This window comes from Heloderma suspectum, chromosome 4 (genome assembly GCF_057233095.1).
Source record: "Heloderma suspectum isolate Gila_16-S chromosome 4, 16-S_ref, whole genome shotgun sequence".
Classification (NCBI taxonomy): Eukaryota; Metazoa; Chordata; class Lepidosauria; order Squamata; family Helodermatidae; genus Heloderma; species Heloderma suspectum.
In genome coordinates, this window is record NC_139461.1 from 157,580,727 (window position 1) to 157,602,512 (window position 21,786).

General features: G+C 47.6%; 1 protein-coding gene across 1 annotated transcript in view; it reads left to right on the forward strand.

Annotated features, from left to right (window-relative positions):
• LOC146347555 (protocadherin alpha-C2-like) overlaps window positions 1–21,786 on the forward strand; it is a 202,114-nt gene that overhangs the window by 37,025 nt on the left and 143,303 nt on the right. The gene's annotated exons all lie outside the window — the stretch shown is intronic.

Here is a 21,786-nt window from a genome sequence, read left to right on the forward strand (position 1 = left end):
ATGTGGCAATAATAATCCTGCCAGTGGGTTCCTGGTCAACAGCTGGTAGGCCAGTGTGTGAACAGAATGCTGGATTAGATGGACCCTTGGTCTGACCCAGCAGGGCTCTCCTTATGTTCTTAATATCCCAGGCAAACCTTGGCCGTGTGCAACCTGATTAGAGTAGTAGTAGTGGGAGACTCCTTGCTGCGTGGAATCAAAACCCAAGTATGTCACGAAGACCCATGCTTCGCCAGGTATGCTGTCTCCTGGGAGGACAGATTAGAGAGGTGATTGAAAGGTTGCCTGCACTCATAAAGCCCACTGACAGGTATCCCTTTCCCTCATCCATGTGGGAACAAAGGATACCACCAAGCGGAGCTATGAAGAAATCACGTCAGACTTTGAAGTTTTGGGAAGGAAACTCAAGAACTTTGGGGCACAGATAGTTTTCTCATCCATCCTTCCAGTAGTTAGAAGAGGGATAGAAAGGGAAAGAAAAATACTCCGGGTGAATGACTGGCTACGAAGGTGGTGCCAACGAGAGAGATTTGGATTCTGGGACCACAGGCAATACGTCCTGGAAGATGGACTGTTGGCAAGGGATGGATTGCACCTCACAAAAGCTGGGAAGAATGCGTTTGGCCACAGCATGGAGAACTTCATCAGGAGGGCTTTAAACTGAATCCTGCGGGGAAGGGAGATGTAATGTTGGGGGTAACAATGGACGTAGGGCCATGCACCGCAATGGAGAGAACAGCGCTAATAGAATCCAATAGTAGTCTTCACAAACATGTAGGAAGAAAGCCAGATCATGAAGCACATGGTCTTCGATGTCTATATACTAATGCCCAGAGTATGAGAAACAAACAGAACGAAGTTGAACTCTTAATAAAGGAGGGAAATTATGACCTGATAGGTATAACTGAGACTTGGTGGGATGGCTCTCATGAATGGAATACAGCAACTGAAGGATATAACTTCTTCAAAAAGAACAGGAGGAACAAAAAGGGAGGTAGGGTTGCACTATATGTTAAAAATACATATCTCTGCACAGAAATACAGGAGGATGGGCTTGGTAGCCCCATCGAAAGCATCCAGGTTAAAATAAATGGAGCAAAGAATAAAAGGAACCTGGTGGTCGGAGTCTACTACCGGCCACCCAATCAAGGAGAAGACGAGGATGAAAAGCAAATAGCCAATGTTTCAAGGAAGCATGATGTAGTAGTAATGGGGGACTTCAATTTCCCCGATATTCGTTGGGAGACAAATTCTGCAAAACATGGCCCCTCCAGGAAATTCCTGACTTGTGTGGTGGATAACTTCCTCCTACAGAAAGTAAAGGAAGGAACTAGAGGACTGGCTATCCTTGACTTGATCCTAACCAACAGAGATGACTTAGTGGGTAAAGTAGCAGTTACAGGAACTCTGGGGGGGAAAGCGACCATGTTATACTTGAGTTCATGGTAGCCAAATGAGTACCCTGGATTTTAGGAAAGCTGTTTTTCATAAACTCAGAACAATGATCAGTAAGGTCCCATGGCAAGCAACTCTAACCAGAAAAGGAGTCCAAGATGGGTGGGAGTTTTTAAAAAAGGAAATCCTCAAGGCACCATTACAGACAATTCCACCAAGAAAAAAGGGTGGAAGACAACAGAAGAAGCCAATGTGGCTTCACAAAAAGCTTAGAGATGACCTGGAAACAAAAAGTACACAAATAGGAAGTGGAAGGAAGGCCAAGCAACAAAGGAAGAGTACAGGCAGGTAGCACAGAATTGCAGGGATAGCGTCAGGAAAGCTAAAGCTGAGAACGAGCCGAGGTTACCAAGGAATGCTAAAAGCAATTAAAAGAAATGCTAAAAATCTTTCTTCAGCTATGTGCATAGTAAAAGACAGAGAAAAGAAATGGTGGTTCAGCTATTAAATAAGGATGGGAAAATGATAACAGATGACAAGAAAAGGCAGAAGTGCTCAATTCCTACTTTGGCTCAGTCTTCTCCCAAAAGAGGGTCTATGACCCCCCTGCCCCCGGCAAAGGCGAAGTACAGGCTGATGGAGCAGGATTGCAGCTTGAGATTGATAGGCATATGGTCAAGGAACACCTAATTACTTTGAATGAGTTCAAATCTCCAGGGCCAGATGAACTGCATCCTAGAGTCATAAAGGAACTGGCAGAAGAACTCTCAGAACCGCTGTCTATTCTCTTTGAGAAATCATGGAGGATGGGTGAGGTGCCAGATGAGTGGAGGAGGGCTAATGTTGTCCCTATCTCTGAAAAGGGTAAAAAGGAGGAACCTGGGAACTACAGACCAGTCAGTCTGACATCAATCGCTGGGAAAATTCTGGAGCAGATGATAAAGCAATCCATCTGGAAGCACCTTGAAAACAATGCAGTGATTACTCGAAGCCAACATGGTTTGTCAAGAACAAATCCTGCCAGACGAATCTGATCTCATGTTTTGATCATGTAACCACCCTTGTGGACTGTGGGAATGCTCTGGACATAATATACTTTGACTTCAGCAGAGCTTTCGACAAAGTGCCCCAGGATATCCTGATGAGCAAACTGGTGCAAAGTGGGCTAGGTGAAACAATGATCCACAGGTGGATCCACAATTGGCTACAGAATCGGACTCAAAGAGTGCTTATCAATGGGACCTCCTCAAACTGGGGAGAGGTAACGAGTAGGATACTGTAGGGCTCAGTCCTGGACCCAGTGCTCTTCAACATTTTTATTAATGACTTGGAGGAGGAGGTGCAGGGAATGCTGATCAAATTTGCAGATGACACAAAATTGGGCAGGATAGCTAATATTTTGGAAGACAGAAACAAATTTCAAAGTGATCTTGATAGACTGGAGTGCTGGGCGGAAAGCAACAGAATGAAATTTAATAGGGATCAATGCCAAGTTCTGCGCCTAGGAAAAAGAAACCAAATGCACAGTTACCAGATGGGGGATACTTGGCTCAACAACACTACAAGCAAGAAGGTTCTAGGAATTGTTGTCGATCACAAGCTGAATATGAGCCAACAATGTGATGTGGCTGCAAAAAAGGCCAATGCTATCTTGAATAGCATTAATAGAAGTATAGCTTCCAAATCTTGGGAAGTACTAGTTCCCCTCTACTCAGCATTGGTTAGGCCTCATCTGGAGTACTGTGTCCAGTTCTGGGCATCGCACTTTAAGAAGGATGCAGACAAACTGGAGAGGGTTCAGAGGAGGGCAACAAAGATGATCAGGGGACTGGAAACAAAGCCCTATGAGGAGAGACTGAAAGAACAGGGCATGTTTAACCTTGAGAAGACTGAGGGGAGATAGGATAGCGCTCTTCAAATACTTGAAAGATTGTCACAGAGAAGAAAGCCAAGATCTCTTCTCGATCATCCCAGAGTGCAGGACACGAAATAATGGGCTCAAGTGACAGGAAGCCAGATTCCGACTGAACATCAGGAAAAACTTCCTGACTGTTAGAGCAATATGACAATGGAACCAATTACCTGGGGAGGTGGTGGGCTCTCCCACACTGGAGGCCTTCAAGACAAGGCTGGACAGCCATCTGTCAGGGATGCTCTGACTTGGATTCCTGCACTGAGCAGGGGGTTGGACTCGATGGTCCTGTAGGCCCCTTCCAACCCTACTATTCTGTGATTCTATGATTGTGTGCATGTGTACTTGCATGAAAGTCAACTAAGTTCAGTGGGTTTTGCTCTTGGGAAAGTAGAAGTGTAGCCTTATTGTGCTGCTGCTGTGCTGCTTAATGTGATAACATAGAAGAGGTAGGATTTTAATTCATCAAGGGTGGCTGAAAGCATTGGGCTAGAACTTACAGTCTGAGATACCTAAATCAGGAAAGTCAAAGTGCTTGGATGTGGTATTAAGTCACATGGGCTGTAATCCAACGGTATAATTCCACTGATGGAACTGCTTCTGTCAGCTGAAGGATAATCCCCCCCTTGAACATCCTCAAAATCTGCTCTGGTGGGCTGGGAACCTCTCTGGGGCAGATTTTCAGGCAGCATGGTGGGCTGAGGGGGAGGAGTCCTGTTGCACTGGTGCATTTCCACTAGAGCAAACTTGGATTTAACCTGTGCTTCCCCCATGTACCGTAGGTCTCATAAAATCACTTTGCGTTAGCTATACCAGCCAGAGGGCTTTGAAAGGACTTGGTTTTTGTTGTGTGGGTAGACTGCCAGAGACCAAGGCCCCATCTATATGACACTGCTTTGACCCCCCACCCCACCCCGTTGCAACTGCAGAGCAATGCAGCTTCAAATCAGCAAGCCCTGCAATACACTTGTGATGTACTGCGCGCTTCCCTAACAGACTTGCTGTGCCCTTTTTTTTTTGGCTATTATACTGAAATGCGCAGCTGTGCAGTCCGGTGAGTGTGGGGGCATGAGAGCTCAGTGGCTGTTTTGTATTTGAGGGGCTCTGCTGTGTCTTTCTGTCCCTTTTTAGGCAAAAAGTGGGTGTTTTGTGCTCCTTCATTTCCCCACCATCAGTTTGTCAGTTCCCTAGCCTGAGACTCTCGCGATGGTTTGCACTCACAAGCGTGAGCACTAAGTAGGGGTGCATGAAAGTCACTTACCTGGTCTCGCAGCTTGCTTCGCGGTGGGGGGAGGCGCTTCGCTGCTCCCCCCGAAGTTCAGGCCAGGGGGGGAGGCTTCCCTCCTTGCCCGGCCGAAATTCAGGCCAGGGGGGAGGCTTCCCGCCTTGCCCGGCCGAAATTCAGGCCGAGGAGAAGCGCCCCGTCTCCCCGGCTGCGAACTTCAAAAGAAAAAAAAAAAACGCCCCTGTGATAGGCTACGTAACGATTAACATAGCCTATCACGGCTAGATCTGCAAAGTCAGCCGTGATAGGCTACGTTAATCGTCACGTAGCCTATCATGGGTGACTTTGAAAAAAAAATAAATATGCGTACGCAAATGGAAGCCCCCATAGGGAGCCGCCATTCGCATTCCTTATTTGGTCCCTGTAGTCTATGTAAAGATTTACGTAGACTACGGCGAAAATAAGGGCAACGCTATTTCTCCCCGAACAACCTTCGGAGGACCGAATGCGTTGGCGCTCGGCCCCCCCAAAGTTTCAGGGAGAAATTCTCCCCCATCCCTAGCACTAAGTGCCCAGCCATCATTCCGAAATGGTGGCCGGAGCGATGCTGGTCCTCCCCCAAGAACCCCCTGCCCCCCAGCCCTTGGGTACTGAGTCCAAAAGCAACTGTTGCAAAGATACAAAGCTGCAAAAATGTGCGGAAGTGTGATGAAATAGATGAAAATGCCCCTCTGTGCCTCTGTAACTGCGCAGCTGCGAAGGGACAGGGGAGCAAAGGGGCGTCACAGAGTGACTCAGGCTCTACGCACGCCTCCAACACGCCTGCTGCAAGGTGCAAAGTCAGTTCGGGGAAGGAACAGACAGCTCACAAGCATGGGGAAACCCATAGCAAATGAAAAACATCGCAGCAAAACGACTCCTTGGAACTCTGTATTTTCCAGGTGAAAACCACAGATGGCTGTGAAGCCATGACTGTGTCATCTATCATGAGGACCTTGAGTCGCACCTGCCCCAGAGTAAAAATCGGGTGTAGATGGGGCCTAAGATGCTGGATGTTGCAGAAATACAGTCATGCAGCATAGTGATTTTAATGAGGAAGATTAGTGAGACAGTCTAAACAGCCTAGGATCAGGCAACGTAAGAAAAAAGAGCCTATAGCAAGGATGGCAGCGATCAGTTTTAAATCTGGCCGTATTCAGCCAGATTTTATCCATGGGGGTATTTATTACTTTTTAAAACCATTTTAAGGGTATTTTAACTCCTGCTTTCTCACAAAGACTCAGAACAGCTTAGAAAATAAAATGCAAAATAATGCAAAATAAAATGTTTTTGCTGTAAAAGAATACTGTGATTTTTTTTTCTCATACTGTTCTGTAGAGGCTTGAGGTATCTTCATCTGTACCCCCGCCCCTGCCCCGCCCTCAGTAGCTTTAAGGCTAAACCACACATTACACAGAGTCACATGCAAAGCAACTTCGAGAGGTAAAAGGTTACACTGAAGAAGCAGTGGGCGGAGGAGAGGCCTGGAACCCTAGCAGGGAGAGTACAAAAGGAAAATGGCAACAAAAGGGTTAAGCCCCCCCCCCTTACTTTTCTGCTGATTTTATCCCTCCCTGTGCTTCTTTACATGATACACAGCTGTGGCACTGTAACCTGCTGTTTGGGACTCAGTAACTGCTGCTTGAGAGCTTTCAGAGATCATCCTTAGGGCAGCTCTAAGCACATTATGTTCAGAAGAAGGTTCTAGTGGCTGGAGAGTTGGGAAGAACATTCCATGTAGCTGTTGAAACTACTCTTTTGTAAATCTTTTGTAAACTGCCCAGAGAACTTTGGCAATTGGGCAGAATAGAAATGTTAACAACAACAACTGCTACTACTCCAGCAAGTGAGCTGAGCCAGACTGATCTCCCCCTACCCCCCAGCCACTGGGCCCTGGTAGTTTACAGATCAGTGCTTGCCAATTGTAGCCAACCTGCTGGAAGTAAATTAAGGGTGCAATCCTATGGCCGCTAGATAGCGGCTGAATGGCCATAGGATTGTTTGCTTTCTGGGAACCAACCTCGGAGCCTGTGCACCGAGGTCAGTTCCTGGCAAACCTCCTCCCTGCCCTCTCCCCCACCGCCTCGTAGGCGGTGAGGACTGTCCCCGGGCTCCATAATCGGATGAGCAGCGCGGAGTGGAGGAAAAGCGGGCATTCCTGGGGGTGGGGAGGGGAAGGCAGAAGTGCCAGTACGATGCCTCCTACGCATAGTCCCGCCTCCCTGCCCTCGCTCTGAAGTTCTGTGGATAGACAGCCAAAATTGGCTGTCTAGCTTCAAATGCAGGGCAGCTGGAGCATGGAGGAGAAGATCCCCTCCGTGCTCCGCCCACCTTGCACTGGATAGGCGGTCGCCTCCGAGTTCGGAGGCGGCCGCCTATCCCAATAGGATTGCTCCCTAAGAGCACATGTCTGCTCAGAAGTAAATCTCATTGAGTTCAGTGTGGATTACTCCAGGGTAAGTGATGTAGGAGTGCAGCCAAAAAGACACATTTATTGTCAGGGCAGGTCATACAAGCCTTGCAAGGGGCTGTCGCTGCGAATTGGGAGCATTTTGAGGTTGTTGATGGCAGATGACGCTGTGGCCTATTTGTAGCCACCCCAGAAATTTCCAGTGGAAAAGCTGGATTTTCTGAGACTAGTTTTATCTGTTTCATTTCTTTAATTCATGTTCTCCATGCTTCTGGTACTTTGTGCCCCTATTAGGGATGTCGCGAGTGCCTGATTTAGTCCGGGAGGCCAGCGAAATCCCTCACACCTGGCCCCCTGGCTTCTGCTCACTGAACTCCAGGGCACTGACGGGCCCAGGCCGGCGAGTGCCCTGGAGCTTGGCAAGCAGCTGGGAATAGCTCGGACTTGGCTGCCTGGTCAGCTATCCTTGACAGCTACCTGGGCAGCAGCAGCAGGAGGCGTGGGACACCCCTTCCACTGGCCATCTCCTGCTCATGAGCAAGAGATAGCTAGTGGCTGTGGTGCCCTGAGCCTCCTGCTGCTGCTGTCAAGGCAGTTGCCTTTGACAGCCAACCAGGCAAGAGGAAGAGGAGGCGGTGCCCTGTCGCAGACACCTTCCTGGATGCTCCCCACACTCATCCCAGCCCCTTCCAGCTAGCGCCAGCCATTTTCTCGCTTAAAAAACCCCCACGAAAATAAGGGAACTAAAAGAACCTGCACTTCTTTGATGATATATAAAGTCACTTCTCCAATCTGGCAAAGTCTTGGGAGCCTATCATTGCAAGCAGGGAGAAAGTGACCAGAGACTGAGAAAGGCAGGTGGTGGTAGAAGCAATAACTCTGCAACCATTTGCTGGAATGGGGCAAAATTGGAGGGGGGGGCTGCTCTCAGGGGGAGCCTTCAGATGCTGCACTCAAGAACCAGGGACTTTGGCTTCTCAAGACAAAACTGCACACGTTGGGGAATGGGACAGAGGAGTAACTCCATGGCAGTTTGCTGGAATGGGGCGAAATGGGGCAGGGGATGCTCTCATAGGGAGCCTATTAGTTGCTCTCCATAATAATGTAGCAGCAGGGGCGAGCCTGGACATGGGCTGGGAAACAAGCCTCTCTCCTTGGGTGAGCAGCCCCTGCCAAGTTTGATGACATTCAGTTCTACTCCCCACACCCCACCCAGATGTATGTTTCTTTCAAGTGCTGTGTGACTCCTGAAAACTGGATTTTAAAGGTACGGTACACTTGGCTTATCTTGCTTCTGTGTCCCTGACAGACCAAAGTTGATTCCATGAAAATCCAGATAATACTCTAACATGCCTCACACCAGTGGGACTCTGCTTTTAACCTCTACTGAGTAGAGGAGCAGGCACAGGCTAGTCTAGAACAATCACAAAGCTATACACAAAAAGGGAAAAGAGGCTATGGAAGGACAAGACTCTCCAGTGCTGGTGACCTGCAAGGTGTGTGCAATGTTTGTTTTCTTGCCTGAGAACAACATGGCCTACACCTGCAACAAGTGCAAGTTGATCACGCTGCTGGAGGAAAAAGTAAGTGGACTGGAGCGGCGACTGTCGACCCTCCGGGGAATAAGAGAACACGAAGAGTTCTTGGACAGAATGGGGGAACTACAGCAGCAAAGGGCAGACCAGAAGCTTGAAGAGCAACAGCAAGATGAGGCAGTGGGAAATGCTGAGGTGAAGAAAAATGGAATAGAGGATACTCCTTGGAAAAGGGTGACAGTTAGGAGAAGAAGAACTAGACGCCACTCTGCACCAGTGGAAGCAGTGGAGCTGTGGAACCGATTCCAGGTACTTGCGGATGAGACTGGAGGACAGCCTGCAGAGGAAGAATCATAGGGGAACCTGCATGAGAGTGAGCAAGAGGCTAAAGGTCAGTCAAACAGAGGCGATGAAACCCAGGCCTACAAGAAGAAGAAGAGAAGAGTGGTAGTAGTGGGAGACTCCTTGCTGCGTGGGATCGAGACCCAAGTATGTCGCGAAGACCCATGGACTCGCCAGGTATGTTGTCTCCCGGGAGGACAGATTAGAGACGTGACTGAAAGGTTGCCTGCACTCATACAGCCCACTGACAGGTATCCCTTTCTTCTCATCCATGTGGGAACAAATGATACCGCCAAGCGGAGCTACGAAGAGATCACGTCAGACTTTGAAGCTTTGGGAAGGAAACTCAAGAACTTTGGGGCCCAGATAGTTTTCTCATCCATCCTTCCAGTAGTTAGAAGAGGGATAGAAAGGGAATGAAAAATACTCCGGGTGAATGACTGGCTATGAAGGTGGTGCCAACGAGAGAGATTTGGATTCTGGGACCATGGGCTATACTTCCTGGAAGATGGGCTGTTGGCTAGGGATGGGTTGCACCTCACAAAGGATGGGAAGAATGTGTTTGGCCACAGCATGAAGAACTTCATTAGGAGGGCTTTAAACTGAATCCTACGGGGAAGGGAGATGTAATGTTGGGGGTAACAATGGACATAGGCGCATGCACCGCAATGGAGAGAACAGCTCTGATAGCGCCCAATAATAGTCTTCAGACACATGTAGGAAGAAAGCCAGACTATGAAGCACATGGTCTTCAATGTCTATATACTAATGCCCAGAGTATGGGAAACAAACAGAACGAACTTGAACTCTTAATACAAGAGGGAAATTATGACCTGATAGGTATAACTGAGACTTGGTGGGATGACTCTCATGACTGGAATACAGCAATTGAAGGATATAACTTGTTCAAAAAGAACAGGAGGAACAGAAAGGGAGGTGGGGTTGCACTGTATGTGAAAAATACATATCTCTGCACAGAAATACAGGAGGAGGAGCTTGGTAGCCCCATCGAGAGCATCTGGGTTGAAATAAATGGAGCAAAGAATAAAAGGAACCTGGTGGTCGGAGTCTACTACCGGCCACCCAATCAAGGAGAAGACAAGGATGAAACTTTTGAAAAGCAAATAGCCAATGTTTTTAGGAAGCACGATGTAGTAGTAATGGGGGACTTCAATTTCCCCAATATTTGTTGGGAGACAAATTCTGCAAAACATGGCCCCTCCAGGAAATTCCTGACTTGTGTGGCGGATAACTTACAGAAAGTAGAGGAAGGAACTAGAGAATCAGCTATCCTTGACTTGTTCCTAACCAACAGAGATGACTTAGTGGATAAAGTAGCAGTTACAGGAACTCTGGGGGAAAGCGACCACGTTGTACTTCAGTTCTTGGTTCTAAGGGAAGCAAAAGCCGAGTGTAGTCAAACGCGTACCCTGGATTTTAGGAAAGCTGATTTTCATAAACTCAGAACAATGATCAGTAAGGTCCCATGGCAAGTGATGCTAGCGAGAAAAGGAGTCCAAGATGGGTGGGAGCTTTTAAAAAAGGAAATTCTCAAGGCACAATCACAAGCAATTCCAACAAGAAAAAAAGGTGGAAGACAACAGAAGAAGCCAATGTGGCTTCACAAAATGCTTAGGGATGACCTGAAAACAAAAAAGGACACATATAGGAAGTGGAAAGAAGGCCAAGTAACAAAGGAAGAGTACAGGCAGATAGCACAGAATTGCAGGGATGGCGTCAGGAAGGCTAAAGCTGAGAATGAGCTGAGGTTAGCAAGGGATGCGAAAAACAACAAAAAGGCTTTCTTCAGCTACGTGCATAGTAAAAGGCAGAGGAAAGAAATGGTGGTTCAGCTATTAAATAAGGATGGCAAAATGATAACAGATGACAAAGAAAAGGCAGAGGTGCTCAATTCCTACTTTGGCTCAGTCTTCTCCCAAAAGAGGGTCTATGACCCCCCTGGCAAAGGCGAAGTACAGGCTGAAGGGGCAGGATTGCAGCTTGAGATCGACAGGCATATGGTCAAGGAACACCTAATTACTTTGAATGAGTTCAAATCTCCAGGGCCAGATGAACTGCATCCTAGAGTCATAAAGGAACTGGCAGAAGAACTCTCAGAACCACTGTCTATTCTCTTTGAGAAATCATGGAGGACGGGGGGAGTGCCAGATGACTGGAGGAGGGCTAACGTTGTCCCTATCTTCAAAAAGGGTAAAAAGGAGGAACCTGGGAACTACAGACCAGTCAGTCTGACATCAATCCCTGGGAAAATTCTGGAGCAGATCATAAAGCAATCCATCTGGAAGCACCTTGACAGCAATGCCGTGATTACTCGAAGCCAACATGGATTTGTCAAAAACAAGTCCTGCCAGACAAATCTGATTTCATTTTTTGATCAAGTAACCTCCCTTGTAGACCGTGGAAATGCTGTAGACATCATATACCTCGACTTCAGCAAAGCTTTTGACAAAGTGCCCCATGATATCCTGATGAGCAAACTAGCTCAAAGTGGGCTAGATGAAACAACGATCCGGTGGATCCACAGTTGGCTACAGAATTGGACTCAAAGAGTGCTTATCAATGGGACCTTCTCAAACTGGGGAGAGGTAACGAGTGGGGTACCGCAGGGCTCAGTCCTGGGCCCAGTGCTCTTCAACATTTTTATGAATGACTTGGAGGAGGAGGTGCAGGGAATGCTGATCAAATTTGCAGATGACACAAAATTGGGAGGGATAGCTAATACTTTGGAAGACAGAAACAAAATTCAAAGTGATCTGGATAGACTGGAGCGCTGGGCAGAAAACAACAGAATTACATTTAATAGGGATAAATGCCAAGTTCTGCACCTAGGAAAAAGAAACCAAATGCACAGTTACAAGATGGGGGATACGTGGCTCAACCACACTACAAGTGAGAAGGATCTTGGAATTGTTGTCGATCACAAGCTGAATGTGAGCCAACAATGTAATGTGGCTGCAAAAAAGGCCAATGCTCTTTTGGGCTGCATTCATAGAAGCATCGCTTCCAAATCCCGGGAAGTACTAGTTCCCCTCTACTCAGCACTGGTTAGGCCTCATCTGGTGTACTGTGTCCAGTTCTGGGCACCACACTTTAAGAAGGATGCAGACAAACTGGAGAGGGTTCAGAGGAGGGCAACAAAGATGATCAGGGGACTGGAAACAAAACCCTATGAAGAGAGACTGAAAGAACTGGGCATGTTTAGCCCTGAGAAGAGAAGACTGAGGGGAGATATGATAGCACTCTTCAAGTACTTGAAAGGTTGTCATAGAGAAGAAGGCCAGGATCTCTTCTTGATCATCCCAGAGTGCAGGACACGGAATAATGGGCTCAAGTTACAGGAAGCCAGATTCCGGCTGAACATCAGGAAAAACGTCCTGACTGTAAGAGCAATACGACAATGGAACCAATTACCTGGGGAGGTGGTGGGCTCTCCCACACTGGAGGCCTTCAAGACGAGGCTGGACAGCCACCAGTCAGGGATGCTCTGACTTGGATTCCTGCATTGAGCAGGGGGTTGGACTCGATGGCCTTGTAGGCTCCTTCCAACCCTACTATTCTATGATTCTATGATTCTATGCTTCTCATTCCGTTGTCATGAAGATCCCCCACAAGTCACAAAGGGCCTTTCCTGACATTATTATTTATTTAATTCATATCCCACCTTTTCACCCCCCCCCCCAAGTTGCACTCAATGCATCACCCAGCTGTTTTTCAACTTCTGTGAAAAAGAGCTGTGTGAGATGATCCAATTAGTATGTTTAATTTCATTACAGAACTTCTTTGAATGTAATTCCTGGTCGGTGTGCAGATCACTGCTGTCTCTTCAGTCTTCTTTGCTTTTCCATATCATCAAGCAGTTTCGCCTAATTATTCTTTTATATTCTTGCTGTTTGACTTAAGTATACTGTAATCTTTCATATCATGTGAAAGTGCCTTTTCTGTATTCATTGCATTTTGATACATTGGCTCTATGATGACACAACAGCATTAAAATGGCAGATTTTCCAGTATATAAAGAAATCCCTTTATAATGGTAGAAAAAAAAAAATTTCCTGGAGGGGCACAAGTTGCCCACCCCTGCGCTTTAGATGTTCTTTCAGTGCAAAGTGTGAATGGTTACAACAACCAGGCCATAGAATACCAGATTTGCCTGAATGGCTGTCGAGCCATCACAGCTTCAGAGAGGTTCCTTGTTAATATCCGGAGGATGCTTATTTGCTTAATTAACCATTCACAGAAACCAGGGAGCCCTAATCGAACCACCTTCCAAAAGGATCCTGCTAGGATTCTACTCCGGTTGGATGTGGAATTTCTGTAGGAAATGAACCTAAAACATATACTTTGAAGTTTAAATATCTAGTTTAAGCTGAATAACTCCAGGAAGGAGGACGAGAATCGGCTGGAATGCTTGTAAGAACAGAAAGGGCGGGCTCCTGCTTTTTCCTTTGTGTCTCTCTTTTTTAAATAAAACTTTCCTTTGTCTGTGATGAGTCTGTAGTCGTTGGCTGTGCTGAATCTCCTAGGGTATTTCCAGATTGGGCTTTTATTGTGCAACTACGCTGCCTCACTCGCACATTTTGGGGGGCGGGGTCTGGACATTCTCAACCTCGGTTTGTACCCTCTGTGTTCTCTCATCACTTCTTCCATTGTTTTTCTTATCAGAAAAAAGAAATACATCAATTGTGCCCTCACTGCTTGGAAGTCTCCGAACTTGAGATTCATATGACCCGTTGGGCTGAAGTGGGCAGGGCGGGAGGAGTGGTGGAGGTGATCTTCACCTCCCTGTGCTCCGTGTTTGGTGATTTTTGTGAGGTGTGCTTTGCGGCCCATCTAGCAAGGGCGCTTTGGAGGTGGAGGAAGCTCAGGATCTTTCCTATTCTGCCTCTCCAGTCTCCTCCCCTCCCCACCCACTGGAACGTCCCCTTTCCTCTTCCTCCTCAGTCACTTTCCCAGCCTCAGAGAGGCAGCCGACATGGTTCTCCCTGAGCTGGCTGAGTGGGAGCAGGGTCTGGCGTCAGATCTTTGCCTCACCGTTCTGAGGTTGGAGCGCTGTCTCCAACCTCAGAGGGGATCTCTGAGCAATCCAGTGACCAGTGGCCCCTGGGTCGCTCTGCCAGGGACCACAGGATTGCTCTTCTGAGGAAGAAAAGTCAGAATAGCTGCACAATTTTGACTGTTAGCACTAGGAGCCCTCTGTCTGGAAGCATCCATAGCTCGCGTCCATGCTGTATCTGAGAACGCAGGGCAGAAGCCAACCGCTTCTTCTGACGTTTGCAATGTAATTTCCTGACCTGCACCAACATAATGGCACAGGTCACTTGCCACTGCCCACCAGTTGGTTTGCATATGCTTCTTTTGTCTCTCTTTTTTGTAACACTTGTGCCTATATTTCTTTCTTTTTTTTAGCTAGATAGCTTACAAAAGGTTGTGATGGGCCTTCTTGTTTAGCATGGGAATTCTGCCACACTCTACCAAGTTGTTTCACCTTGTGATTATTGTGAGTAAGAGTAGTTCTAGGAGGTAGAATTGTGCTGGGGCGTCTGGTGTCAAATAATAGACCTAAGCCATTTTAACTCCTGCTTGTGCTGCCTTTCTCTCTCTTTTACAATAGGGATTAGGTGGCAGTTTTACCCAGGACTATGGGGTATTTACTGATTTAGGGCACAATCCTATCCAGATAGGCAGCTGCCTCCAAACTCGGAGGTGACCATCTATCCAAAGCAGGGCAGGAGAAGCATGAAGGGGATCGTTGCCTCCACGTGTCTCCTGCCCTGCATTTTCGGCTAAAGAGCCGATTGCGGCTGTCTAGCCGCGGGAGGGCTGAGCAGGGGAGGAGACTGCTGTATGACACATTGGATGTGTCGTACAGGCATTTCCACCCTCCCCGCCCCAGAACGTCCCCAGATGCCCTCCTTTTTGGCCGCTCCACACTCCTCTTGCAGGCACAGAGGATGGGGCTGTTCCACACTGCCTCCGAGGCGGGGAGGTCAGTTCTCCGGGAACTGACCTTGGAGCATGGGCTCCGAAGTTGGTTCCCAGAAAACAGGATATCCTATGGCTGTCTAGCAGCTGTCTAGCAGCCGTAGGATCGCTGCCTAAGCTTCTTCTTTTTTTTTTAAGTAACCTCACACTCTTATCTGACAGAAGGAGATAGATAACTCTTGATGACTTCTCCTGGGCTTGTGACAGCTACATCTCTTTTCATGTTTCAGTTTAGTTTCCATCACACTATTTTTCCTCTCAACTGTATGTTTGTAATATATGGATTATACATATACACTTTGAAATATCTCTTGAGTCTGTCTGCAGTTTACAATTATTTACTGTCTCAGGAGAATTTGCTTAATTCTTTTCCATTCCACTCTGTTGGTCTACTACTACAACAGTTCCATACACCAGTGCAGCTTCAGGTATCAGCTTCCTCACCCATCTATTTGTGGCTGGAAACACACACACCATATTTATGGTGCTTGATATTCACACGCTTACTTACAAAGCAAAAATAAAGGCAGTATATTGTGAGCAGCTTGGAGGCCAGGATGCAGCGTAGACTGAGAACTGGTCTACAATGTAATATTTATTATAATGTACTTTACTACAATATCTTTCATATTGTCATTTGGTCTGGAAATATACCATTTCGCTCTTGGTCAGCTATGGTAGTTTGTGAGATGAGTGAAGAGCAGAATTAGACATTCTAGGATTACATTATCTATGATATCTGTTTCTTTTGAGTTAATTTCTTAGCATGCTCACAGCTTGGAAGTGCAGATCCAAGGCCCAAAGGGCCCTCGGCTAAAACTGTTACAAACTAGTTCCTCAGTTCCTGTGGGAGTTCTGCTTCAGGGTGGGATTCTCAATCTCCTTCTCACCTCCACCAAGTGAGAAACAGAAATGGCAACACAGAAGTATGGAAGCATAATAATGTATCCTTATGTGCTAATTTAAGGGAGAACTGCTTTAAGCTAATGACAAGCTGCTATATTAGTATATTATACCTTTAAAAATCATATCAGAACCCAGCGCTTTATGTTGTCTTAAAAGGGGAGGGAATGTGTCCGTCCCCCCCCTTTTGCTGGACTTGCTCAGTACCTAGGAGTGAAATGCTATGCATGCTGAGACAGAAAAAAGTCCTACAATTCCTAGCATGCTCCAGCCAGCATGGCTGGCTGGAGCGATGCTGGAAGTTGTAGGATTTTTTTCTGTCTCAACATGCACAAGATTGTGCCAGGAGATTTCAGAAGATCAAAATAGCAATTAAAAAAATAAGAATAAAGCTACCATTGGATTCTTTAATATTTTTGCTGACCTATACAAAAGAGATGCCTTTCAGCCAGCATGAACTGATTTCATACATGACTACCACACAGATTATTAATAAATACTTGGAATTTATACAATGCTTCTAGATTGTTCAAAATTCTTTGCATACATTATCTTTTTGAATTCTTACAACAACCCTGTTGAGGTAGATCTATATTATTAACCATGTATGGGGGCCACAGTCTGAGGCCAAGAAAGAGTAGGTAACCTAAGTCTGCCTAGTGTGCTAATGTCAGATTTAAACATGGGACTCGCTGATTCATACCTCCATCTCTTAGCCACTATATTACACATTGGAGAACACTCTCTGTACTTATGAGAGTTGAACAGGAAAACACATTGTTTGAATATTGCCCATCATGTCCAAGCTGCCCAATTTATATGAGACTGAAGGAAGAAAAAAATGTGTACACATACCAATATTGTTTAGAACTGGATTTCCTTTATTAATTATTGGCAGAACAAACCACATATTTCAACAAATGTGACTCACATATTCAACATATTTGTATTGATTTATTGTTAACATTTCTATCCTGCCTTTCACTAAAAAAAACACAAAAGTTAAAACAATATATAAAACATTATAAAATGAAAAAAATAACTGAAATAACAGTAAAAATCAGAGGCAATATAAAAATAGCAGCAGACAGAAAAAACCCTCTTTTGGTGGTGGTGGTGGTGGCTGAGCAAAAGAAGAGGCTCACGTGGCCTATTAAGGCACCTGGCTGGGGAATTCTGGGAGTTGTGGGACTTTTTTCTGTCTAAACATGGATAGGATCGTGCCCTTAGCTTTGCTGAATTTGCACAGAGTTTCAATAAGTGCCAGGCCGTGGCTGGTGGTCCAGTGCTGCAGCTGCTAGGGTCTCCTTAAGGGAGGAGCTGGCCCTTATGAAAAGCCCCCGTTCAGCTCCTGTTGCTGCTGTACCATCTGAGTACCTAAGGCAAGGTTGTAGCCATAGGTTCTGGCTGTTCTGCAATGATGCCTCTGCCCATGTTCCTTTACAACCGCTTACCATAACATGTCTGGCTACCAGCATGCTCTAAACTTTAGCTTTTCCTAAACTTTAAATTTCCTAACTTTCTCTTGCACAAAACCGCTGGCCACGCATGCTCAGGGGAGCCTCCCCCCCATCCTCTATGCTCATCGCCCAACTCCCTCTATGGTCTAAGATTTTACTCAGCCCCATCCAGCCTAATGGGGTCTTGTGCACATTCCACTCTAGCCTTCAGCCACTCCCAACTGTTGTACAATTCTCATTCATGTCAGCAGGTCTCTTCTCAAAAGGAACATCATAAAGGAAATGCAAGGGAGAAAAGATGAGTTTTTAAATAATTCCTTAATGTGTGACCAAAAGGGGACCATCTGGATACATAGAGGGGGAGAGTTCCACGCATAAGAGATAACGAGAGGAGGCACTTACTGAGAAGTAGTGTAAAGGAGCAGAGGTTTTGTAAGAAGATTGGAGGGACTAAGGAGAATAGATACCAATGGATAAGAAGGGTTAGTGAAGAGGCTTTAAACTTAATATGAAGGGAAACAAATAGAGGTGTAATGTGATTACAGCAAGAAAGAAAAATAACAAGTAGAATATTAAACAACACAAGATAGCATGAGAGTCTGACTAAAGGTCTGAGTAGTAGCTGATTTAGGGTACTCCTACAGCTCTCAGCATGCCCCAGCCAGCAGTGGTGGGTGGGGCATGCTGGGAGTTGTAGGACTTTTTTCTATCTAAACATGCATAGGGTTGCACCCTTAAAGGATGAATTTTAGAAAGAGAACCAACAAGCCGTAGGCAGAGCAGTAACAGAAGCTGAAAAGAAAGAGAAGGATCAAATGTAACAACTTGCTGTGATGTTGCCAATTGAAAGAGAAAGGAAAAGTGGAGGCTTAGAATAAATTCGGTCTCCTGAATATTCCTAGATCTTCACCTTTTCCCCAAAGCAAGGCTTCCTTGTTGCCAGAAAGGTGCCTGTACATGGGACCCCTTTTGATGAAGGTTCACTCTCCTTCTGTATTCCTGCCCAAAGGTCTTCCATCATCCTTAGGGCGGCCCTGTGCCGTCACTTATTCATGGCCTCTGTGCCTCACACATGTGAGCTCTGTGCCTGCAAAGAGCCTCAATTTGGAAAACTTCTATAGCTGAGGATCTTCCTGGCGGGAACCCTCCCCCACTGTCCACTGCCGCATTTATGCCGAAGCGGCACATGGTGCCATGTCCGCCTTACACCCTCTTGGCCTCGCTCTTGCTCTAGCTCAAGAGGGGCTGCCCAGGCTTGCTCGCTTCTGCAGCGGGTTGGGGCAACGGTGGCCCTAAAGAGGGGATGTCTTGGTGCTGTCCCTGGAATAAAACGGGGGTGGGGGGGCTGACCTTCTGTGGGGCACCTCCCTCTTGAGCACACCTCCCGTTACGGGGGGTGGTGACACAGGGGAGCAGCCAGAGGGAAAGGGGAAGGGCCAGCTCCCCACACCCGAAACCCCATTGCAAGTGCAGATTTCTGGCCTGCCTGTAAAAAACTCGGCAGCGACAGAGTGCACAACTGCAGCCCAACAAAAGCCTCCAGTGAGGCTGGTTCGGAAGGACGTGGGTTCTCTGGCTGGGGCGCAGCGCCGTGCTTGGCTCACTCCTCTCCTGTTCAGCCAGAGGGCCCCCCGCTGGAGACAGGCGTGCGCTGCGGGATCTGCTTGCTTGTGGGCCGGAACGCCAGATGCACATGTGGCGGCCAGGGGCAGAGCCACGTGCTCAGGGGGCGAAGCCAATAGCCTCGTGCACTCCACAAGCCACGAGGGCGGCCAGTACTGATATCTAAGCCATGACAGGGGTGAGGACTGCAACAGCCTGACGTAACTGGTGGAGAAGCCGATTTGTTGTGATCATTTAAGCAACTGGGAGTCAGATGCCGCTGGTCTCCTGCAGGCCATCCAGTGATCTCGCAGCCGACCCAATCTGCCTTCTGTTCACCCTGGGCTTCAGGCGCGTGCATCAGCGTCACCTCGCTGGTGGAGATTTGCTCATCTAAATTCCACTGGACGGCAGGAGAGAATTGACTGCTGTCACTTCTGAAGCTGATTTCTGGGACGACGATCCTATGCGTGTTTACTGGGAAGTAAAGAACACCCCCAAACTATGAATGTGATCCTTTAGAGGGAGTGCAACTCCCTCCAGAACAGGTTGAATATCACCTAGCCGGGCAGATGAACCACCCATAACAGTACCTCTGTCTTGTCTGGATTGAGTTTCAGTTTATTGGACCTCATCCAGTCCATTACCATGCCCTGCTCAAATCTAGTTAATTCGTTTCATTCAAGAGTGCCTGGAGCTGTCCTGCAACCACCTGCTCAAGCACCTTGCCCAGGAAGGGGATGTTGGCCACTGGCCTATAACTGTTAACATCCACTGGGTCCAGGTTAGGCTTTTTCAGGAGTGGTCTGATTACCACCTCTTTTAAAGCAGCCAGCACCACTCCCTCTCTCAAGGAGGAATTTACAACCTCCTGGACCCAGCTGGACATCCCCTCCTTGTTTGATGTAATAAGCCATGAAGGGCAAGGGTCAGGCACACAAGTGGTGGACCGGACTTGGCCAAGCACCTTGTCCACATCCTCAGGCATCAATAACTGAAACTTATCCAATAGAACTGGACCAGATGGTGCTCTGAACGCCTCTACCAATGGAACTGCATTAATCGTGGTGTCCAATTCATGGCAAATCTGAGAGACTTTATCTTCAAAGTGCTGTGCAAACTCGTCACAGCGTGCAACCGTGGGTTCCACAGTCTCTCTCCCTGGTCCAGAATGTAACAAGCCATGAACCACTTGGAAAAGCTCTGCTGGATGACAATGAGAAGATGCAACGCTGGTGGAAAAGAACTGTCTCTTTGCCACCCTCACCGCCAGAGTAGGCTTAATAATGAGCTCTAACCTCAGACTCAGCACAAGTTTCCCTCCACCTGCGTTCTAGCCATCTCTCCTCTTGCTTCATTGCCCTCAGCTCAGGTGTACTGTATACCAAGGAGCTGGCTGGGCTCTGCTCAGAGGGAGAGGGCACTTGGGTGCAATCGTGTCAACCGCCCGAGTCATCTCTGCATTCCACAGAGCAACCTGGGCTTTGACAGGAGCACCAGCCATACCAGCAGGAAAATCCCCCAGAGCCCTCTGGAATCCATCTGAATCCGTTAGCCTCCAGGGGTGGACCATTTTCATAGGTCCCCCACCCTTGCAGAGGGGGAAGGCTGCCAAGAGTCTGAACCTCAGCAGGAAGTGGTCTGACCGTGACAAAGGGACAGATGTTAATTCCTCCACTTTCAGATTACCATCCTCCTGCCCAGTCGAGAAAACCAGATCAAGCGTGTGTCGTTTTACATGTGTTGGGCTGATGACATGCTGGGACAGCCCCATGGTTGTCATGGTGGCCATGAAGTCCTGAGCCGCCCCAGATACAGCGGCCTCGGCATGGAAGTTGAGATCCCCCAGGACCATTGTTCCCCAGGGATGGAATGGGGTAGACGTTATTTCTACACCCTTGGCTCCATCAGCTTGAGGGCTTCTTCACACCTAAGAGTGAAGCTGGTCCAAATTTGTGAAGCGTGAATGCTATCAACAGACTTCCAAAATGGCCGCATCCTGGAGGTGCACTTGGCGAAGTGGAGAGCCAAGAGTGGCGGCAAGAGCTTTCCTTGGAGATGAAGGTGCAAACCCAGAGTTGTTGCGCTGTACGTGAAATAGCCCTAAGGAAGGAGATGTCTCTCAGTGTGGAGGACTAGAGCAGGGAAGCCTCACCTAAAGCCACTGAGGAGAGAGGAGGAGCTCAAAGCTGCGCCTCAGAAATCACAGCAGTCAAAGGCCTGACAGAAGGCGACTTGGGCTGAAGCTCCTCCTTCTGTCACTTCATACGAGTCCCGGGGATCATGCAGTTTGCGCCTTCACAGCGGCTGAAGATCCAAACCAGCAAGACCCTCCAGTTTGCCGAGTTCCCCGGGGGAAACACACTCTCTGTATTTCAACAGGCAGCCCATTTATTCAGTAAATTTTAGTGAGAACTACAAAGCTTAATCAAGTAAGGAGATTAATGAAGAAACGTTTCATGGACAAAATTTGCCCCTTGTTAAATCAGGCAGAAGATTAAAAAAAAAATAGTTCACACAATCTGATGCTCAAGTAAATCAGTCTTTAAAGTGCCACAAGACTCTTCGTTATGTGTGATGCAAAGACGCATAAACCCCGCAAGTGACACGCGCCATCTTAAACGGGGCATTTCTCCTCCATTTGCAAATGTATAACTGATTACCTAACGAAAGCTCAAGGGTTCTTTAACTGGAAGACGGCACGGCTTTTAGTGCGCAGATTGCGCTCAGCGCAGGTGCAACTATTGCCTCCTCCCACTGACGGAAGAGTTACGGCAACTTTCCCGGAGCTTAGAAGCCTCCGGCCGAAAAGACGCCCGCGCCCGTGTAACACACCCAGGAAAAGGAGGGCGGAGAGCCCAGCTAGCCGGGCCAAGGTGCGCGGGGGCTAACGGCGCGAAGCCAAGGCTGTGGGGAGGCCTCGGACCAGCCTGGGGGCAGCCACTCGAGGCTTGCGGCCC